This window comes from Polyodon spathula, chromosome 1 (genome assembly GCF_017654505.1).
Source record: "Polyodon spathula isolate WHYD16114869_AA chromosome 1, ASM1765450v1, whole genome shotgun sequence".
In the NCBI taxonomy this organism is placed as follows: Eukaryota; Metazoa; Chordata; class Actinopteri; order Acipenseriformes; family Polyodontidae; genus Polyodon; species Polyodon spathula.
The window spans coordinates 31,992,781-32,000,982 of NC_054534.1; the positions used below are offsets into that span (position 1 = coordinate 31,992,781).

Genomic DNA, 8,202 nt, shown 5'->3' on the forward strand with positions numbered 1-8,202 from the left:
TTTTGAAATATATATTTTAAAAAATATAAACAAGAAAAAAATTTAATGGCTTGTGTAGATATTCTGACTTTCAGTGGATTGCATAATAAAAGGCACTAGTTCTTAAATTGACTGAAAGTTACATTGTCATTAAAACATGTTTATATTAGTTCTGACCTGTAAAACATTTATAGCTTGCGTACACTACTTCCTTCAATTGGTAAATCCAATCCATTCAAGGTGTACCTGCGTTCATCTTCGCCAGTTTTAAAGGACTCAGGAACTCATTCACCTGCCTATCCACAACCACTTCTAACACAAGGCATACCCCTGGCAGAATGCACCGGGGCATTGCCAGGGGGCTTCATTACTGAGCTATGCAGGGAGAAATAGGATAGGCTTGATGGATCAAACCAACTGCAGCCCTTTAAAGTCTTCATTTGTATCCAATGTCAATATTGGAATGTCATTCAAGCACTCATATTCCATGCTGTAAAACAGAAACAAGGGAATTTATTTTTGTGTGTCCTCTTTTACGTTTGTAATGTATATACCGTTCTGGTCACATTGGTCTGTGAGTTAATATATTTGGTCTTAAGTACATTTAAAGAGGTTGCTAATTGACCTACGGGGAAAAGAGTGAACAGATATTACTGATGCTTCGATGCAAACAGTATAGCTGGAAGATGAGTGGCTTTCTGCAGGCCCTGATCACAAAGGAACACAGGGCTGCTGAATAGCCTCTCCCAGCAGGGACTGATGAAATGAAGGGAGCACCTGTCAGAGGACAGAGGATGACATCACAATGAACAAAGAGCATTCTAAACATTCAGGTCTCTATGCTGGAAACATTTAGTACCGAACAAAGTACCAAAGGACAGTGCACCCTTGACTTTAAAAGCTGAGATATAAGAAATAAGCTTCATTTCTTAAAGTAGGAAAGTTATGCTTTCATTGCAGAAAGCACTGACATTTTTATTTTAATTTACAAGGAACCACACTTAAGGCTTGGTTTATTTCTGCTGATCGTCACAATCTGCAAGTCTCTAAATAGAAATATTTTATTATCAGATCTCTTATTTCCTGATTACTAAAACACATGCTGATATTACACAATACATCATTTAGAATAAGCATTTACCATGTTTATGAAAAAGAGGAATCAGCAGGTGTATATCTTTATTGCATCTACTTCAGTCTTACCACATTGTTTTATGTGAAGCCAGCTCTCATGTTTGAAATGGAGCTTTCCCAGGCACTCCAGGGGAATGTCTTGTTCTTCCTCTCTGCCTCGTGTGTCAAGTCTCTCCATGCATTGATATTACAATTACATTCATAACAAACTGTTTTGTAAATCTGTATTTCACTTTTTCCATTATTCATTATGTATCTCTGAACAGAACGCTTCACTGGTGTGTGAGATGAAGAGGCATTCAGGCTGGCAAGGAGAATGCACGTTCTACAACACTTTTCTCAAAGATAAAAAACACACCCATAGAAGACATGTATATGTTATTTATTTATGTATTTATTTTTCTTGATGGGGAGTTGCAAATTACACTTTGGAGTAAAAGGCAAGGTGAATTTTCCCCATAGCACCTTTGACTTTGACAGTGTTTTATGGGTAAAATTGATCCATCAAAGCTATGCCCAGGGGATTGTGGAAATGTTCCCTCTGTAAATGTGTTTGCTTTCGTAAAAGTGATGTTATTACACCTTGTGAAACTTCCTTTGTACTCTTGAAAGTGCAGTTAAGTGACTGAGAAATAAGTCTAGCTGCTAATAATTGATAGTACACCTTGTTAGTACAATCATTAATAAAACACTTTATTGGAACTGAATTGAGTAATATAGAAAGTGTTCTATTCTACCTCCCTATCGGGTCCAGCACTTTAACAGCACCATATACTAGGACATGGAGTATTTAACACATCTTACAAACCAAACCTGTACATTTTTCTGTCATAAAAAAAAATTAAACATTTCCCAAACTACAGGAAGCACTGCATCTGTGTGTATATTTGTGATTGGTTTATTAATTACCAAAATGTGGGATTTTGGCAGGGATGAAAACCTACCCCTGTAATGTCAAATACTATGTACTTCCACCTCTAATTGGGCAGGTCATGAAACATGTGAGAATGTGTGTGTGTGTGTGTGGCCAAATGGAAAGGGAAAGAAAACACATGTGCAGAATGTGGTCCAGCTAGATGAACCATATACAGTATATATACATGAGGAGCAGAGACACAGCTTCTTGGGGTGAGTTAGTTTTGAGGAAGCCCTGAGAGCAGCAAGTTGTGCTCTTTGCCCTGCACCATGATAGCTAAACTTGGGTGCTGACTTATTTTGTTCAAATGATTGATTTATTTTTGTTTAATTTCTAGAAAAAAGCACATTTGAACTGAAGTCTCCTGTCTCCTGCGTCTGCTGTTCCCAGGACCTGCCTTAAGTAAATCACTATCATATCACACCCCACATTAATGGCACCTTTACAAAGCTATTGTATTAATACATAGCTTTAAGCTTACCTCAGGAGATGTTCTGACTGTGTAGCCATCCATGCCAGTCTTTGTATACAGCCCATTCAGTTTCATTCATGGAGTCTGATTCATATAAAATTGGAGGCATATATGGATCTGCAAAAAATAAAGTAAAACAATATTAAATGTACACAGTTTTGTCTTTGCCCTTGATATGACACAAGTGCTCTATGTAATCCATCAGAGCAAAAATATTCTTGAGTTATCAAAGTGGGCATAAAGACACAAGTTACATCCGGGTATTATTTATAGTACATTGTCAGAATAAGAGCCAATTAACTCCAATTACAAACACAGCACATCAGAAACTTCAAACTAGGTTTGAGGTGAACCAAATTATACTGGTTTTTGAACAGGTTGCCTATTCATTATTTGGTACAAGTTAAATGACACTGGAATATGACCTCACAGTTTATATTATAATAATAATAATAATAATAATCTTTGCTTTTATATAGCACCTTTCACAGTGGCGCACCATCACAAAGCGCTTTACAAAATACAAGACTACGGTGTGTGAACTATGTATCAGCTGCAGAGTCACTTACAACAATGCATCTCACCTAAAAGATGGAGCACAAAGAGGTTAAGTGACTTGATCAGGGTCACAGAGTGAGTCAGTGGTTCACCTGGGATTTGAACTGGGGATCTCCTGGTTACTTTCCTGTTTCTTTAACCACTGGACCACACAGCCTCTTAAGATTTTAAACTTTCTCATTAAAAAATGAAGTATGACTTATCAAGTACTCAGACTAATGGCTTTTATCATTTTTTTTTTTAAAACATATGATTTGTGATTATGTAATACATTTTTTAAAGACTGCAAAAATAAGAGTGGTATCCAAACAGCAATTGTTTTCAACATTTCTTTATGGAACACACTTAAAAATAGATCTCCAGGTCTACACACAAGATAACTGGGAACACTTAAGTTTTCTCACTCAAATCAATACTTATCAAATTGTACTTTGTACATAATAATACTTCAAGATACTGTACAGTGAAATGGTAGACATTATCTTTGGACAGGTATGACCATTTGAATGAAAATGATACTTTGGAACTGTTAATTATTTACAGTAATATTGCATAGTTTTTTTTTTCCAGTGAGAGTGGCAGTAAATGTTAATATAAAGTGAAAAAAATCCATAAAAACAAAAACAAATGAAAGATATGAGTAACTAACCCTTACTAACATTGTATTACAAATTGTGTGGGCATTGTGAAACTGTGTAAATGTAATTGCTGGGAAACTACTGCATCCAGATACTAGAAATAAACAAAGGGCCTTGTTCATGTACTCAGTTTCTGCATTACTGTTTCTCTCAGATTCTTTTATTAATGCTGTACATTTGTGTAGAAGAGAATACAGTCACAGAAGACAATACAGAATCCACTCTTGGTACAAGACTAAGGGAATGGGCTGTTACATTATTACTAATGTAATAAATAATTCAGATTTCTTGAGGTGGTGGGGGCTAGGACGGGGGTAGAACCAGTATTCTTTTGATTGAGTTCTGTTAACCTATATTTACATACCTATCACTGTAAACGGATCTCTCAAAACACTGGACTGGGTTTTCAGCCTCTTGCAGTTTTCCATTAAGTGATGCGCTCACTCTGCTCATACAAGCATAGATCTGAAATATAAAGGCCCATCGCTCTGGTTTCTCATACATCATCTCGAGAAGATTTCCACCACTCTTTTGCAATGCTGTCAGTTCCTTACAAAGAAACAAAACACAAGACAAAAATACAAACAAAAATGGTAAATAATGTAATTAACATTAGCAGCTTGGGGAAAATGCTTTGTGAACATGGCCCTGGGGTTCAGAAATAATACATGTAACTGACTTCAAAATTCTGTGAACAACCTCTACTGGATTAAAATTATATAGCGACATAGTTTCAGGCTTAAAATTGATTTCTCAGAACAGTAAAATAACTTTTTAAATCTTTTCCCAGGCTAATGCTCTTTCAACCATCTATAGTTCTGAGTTACAATCTCACTGTCAATCAATGCACATTACATCATGATGATAGGCTTATTCCCATGAGGCATCGGCAACCCTTCCCTCAGAGAACAATTTTTAGGTATCAGAGCAGAGACACTATTAACCCTAAAATGGGTATGTTTAATTATAATCTTTAGACTTCCTCAGCCTACAGTATTAAACCTGTAATTTACCACTGCCAGTTGGATTGAAATGCCATGATCAAGTGTCACCTTTTGAATGGCATTTTGCAGTGGCCGTCTAAGTTGTAAACCAGTGAAGAATAACTCAAAACAAGTGTTCTGATTTTAATGTAATGGCTTTCTTCTGGTTCTGACCTCTGTACAGCATTTCAAGTATTAGAGTTAACTATGGCAAGTTCTTTTAAGATTTGAAAGACATCAGTCACATCCCCCTTATTCTTCTTTGTTCCAAGCTAAATAGAGTCAGTTCTTTCAGCCTATCTTCTTAGCTCAGTCCTTTAAGCCCCAAGATTAGTGTGGTTGCTCTTTGTTGGACTCTCTCCAGGGCCACAATGTCCCTCTGTATGGTACTGTGGTAACCACAGTTGGACAGAACTCGTGTGGTCTCATCAGTGCATTACACAACCTCATCATAACCTCCTTGGATTTGTAGTGCACCATTGGTTCTGGACCCAAGCATTCTGTTTGCCTTTTTCATTGCTTCCCTGTATTGTGTGGTAGCTGACCACAATGAGTCTATTGCAAGACTAAGGTATTTTTCTTGGTGAGCCTGTTCTAGTTCAATGCCCCCCTCATTTGGTATTTGGATCTAATATTTACATTTAAGACTTTACATTTTTTATTTTTTATTTCTCGGTGGCTGTTAGCATGTTGGCCACTCTCCTTAGTTTTGTGTTGTCTACAGACTTGACAAGTTTTCTAATTATCCCCCAATCTAAGTTGTTTATGCAGAGAATTCCTCAGATTAAATGTATACCTTTTATGAGGGTCTGAGAACAGAGCTCTGCAGCATCTCACTGAGCACACTGCGCCCCAGTTAGAGATTCTCCCTCTTAAAGTACTCTCTGCTTCCTATGTTTTAACCAGCTTTGTATCCACTTGCATGTACCCCCTTGCATTCCCACGGGTTGCAGCTCGACGATTAGCCTTTCATGTGACACGTTGCCAAAGGCTTTTCGAAAGTCCAAGTGTATGATATATGTCAAGTATATGTCATAAATAGTTAATAAAACAAAAGAATGAATGGTCCTAACATTAGAATATTGCTAAATGTATTTTCCATTATATTAATAAGTCATCCTTTAATATATTAAAATGACTCAAACACAATTATAGTAATATTTGTTGAGCACAATAATCATAATACACAAAATGATCTATATTATCACAGAAATCTATTATTTTAGCTGTACTCTGGGTAGAAGAGCCTGACAATGAAGTTAGGCATAACAATGGGGTTGCTTTAGCCTGAGATACCAAAAAAATCATTAAAAGATATATTATTTGAATCCTTGTAAACTTGGTTGCTTTTCTGGAAGGAGAATCTACCCTAAACAATACGTCATCAGCAAGTGCATAAAAGCTGTGTGTGTTATTCTTTCTTGTCGCTTCTTTTTGTTTTGGCTGCTCAGTCAAGTGCTGGGAAGCCGAAACGGGAGTTGACCGCTTAGAGCCTGGAGGAAGAGCTGCCCTCAGCCATGGATTTCCTGAGGTTTCCCCTTAATAAATAAAAAATATGTGAGTAGGGTTTTTCCTTACCTGAGTGCTGAGCGGTTCGTATTTAGTTCTGCGGGGCGAGTGGTCGGGTTGGAGAAGCTGGGCTCTCCCTCGGCGCAGTCATACTCTGGGGAACGGGCTGTGTCTCAGCTGCTAATTTTCATTAAATTCAATACTTGGGGGATAGGTGGCAGAATGCCACTGTGGAGCACATGCATTATTTATTATTATTCATTCATGGTTTGGCAGCTTCGTCTTTTTGGGGGGAGGTGGCCCATATCCACTTCCTATATGCTGCACTGTGATGCATATATTCATATATTTCCAGCCTGCCTCATGCAGGTAGCCGTCCAGCACCCACGGACGAGACCTCTGGGCAATTTTATCTTTCACTCTGGCCCTGAATGCCCTCCACAGTTCATAAATCATCTGTAATTGCAATCGCAATCACCATCATTCATTCATTGCCATTCAATTATAGCGGATTCTCCGTGCTGAATATGATGTTCTTTTAACAAAACGTAATTAATAGAAGGCACTATTGCTTTACTTTGATACCTGCCTGTGATACATGCATTTTTAAATCATGTTTAAAATATAATATTTGGAACCTTACATTGTGGTCCATAGTTTGATCTACTGAAGCTCCTATGAGCTGTAACTGGTTTAGTTCACTTAGATTTGCCATCAGCAACAGATCTGGGTCTCAAATTTCAGTCAGATATTGAAAGGGTCAATGAGCAAAGGGCTTTTGGATGAATAGGAACTTCTCCCATACCTCTAGCTTCACATCTAGCTGCTTATCAGTGACACTGAGATACATTGGTTATGGAGGCAATAACTACAGTACTTAACCTTTCCTCTCTCAGCATGGTTGTGAAAATGAAAATCACATGTAAGGCTCAGTAAAGTCTACAGTATTTGTATATCAAATCATGGCTTGTGAAAAAAAAAAGCCTTGTCTTAAAGCCTTAATCTGTTTAACTTTTTTTAAAAATCAGGTATCAAATGGATGCTATAAAAATACAAAAAAAGAAACGTCACGTTCATGTACAGTAGCCTATTTAAAATTAAAAATGAAAAATCAGTTTCCAGTTACAGAACCAGCATTTCTATTAAACGAATCTGCTGCCACCTAATGGTTTAAATGTCAACTTGTTCTTGGGCCTGCCATTCGAAAAATTAGAGCTGTTAGAAGCAATTAACAAACATATTCATTGCTCATTTCTGTACACAGGGTAAGGTGTACTTGCATTCTGACAGATCCATCACAAGGTGGTTTCTTAGACTTGTAAGTTAGCAGTTGTCTGTATGGTTGTCTCGTGTTTCATTCTTTTTTCCATAATTGTAATATACTGTACATGCTGCCCAGAGAATGCAGCCTTGGCCACAAGAAATACCAGCTGAAGGCCATGCTGAACCCACTATCATTGAAAGCTTGACTACTAGGTTTTGAAGCATGTGTAGATTAGGAACAAAATATAATCATTCATAACAGGATTGGCCAGTGGGCTCAGCTAGTAGAAGCACTGCCATTCGTTGTGCAGAGCGAGTCGTGCTCTCTGCTACTTGAGGCAAGTTGACGTTCTTGGCTGGGAACCAACAGGGATCGCTACACTGATCTAGAAAAATTTAACTGGGCAAGTTCACCTCATTGTGCTCAAGCGACTGTTCCTGGTCAGCCACCCAGGTGCTTGTGAAATGACTGGTTCAAAGCTCAGCTGTTTAAACATATGCATCTGCTGGGCTATTGCTGCATTTAATCTGATCTCGACCAGCAGCTGCTGTCACAATTTATCCAACAGATGGCAGCCTACATTCCATAAGCAACTGAAGCAGTCACTACAGTAGTTTAATATGTTAGGTTTCTGTTTTTGGTGTTGTAAACATTTTAAAAGTCACACAATTATGCTGAGATGGGAATAGGTAGGATTTGGGTCCAAAATGTTGGGGGCAAAACAAACTCACAAAGATTACCTGTGAAAC

General features: G+C 37.7%; 1 pseudogene; it reads right to left on the reverse strand.

The window, feature by feature from the left end:
- Nucleotides 1-7,039, reverse strand: LOC121318601 (annotated as a pseudogene).
- Nucleotides 7,040-8,202: the final 1,163 nt, after the last annotated feature.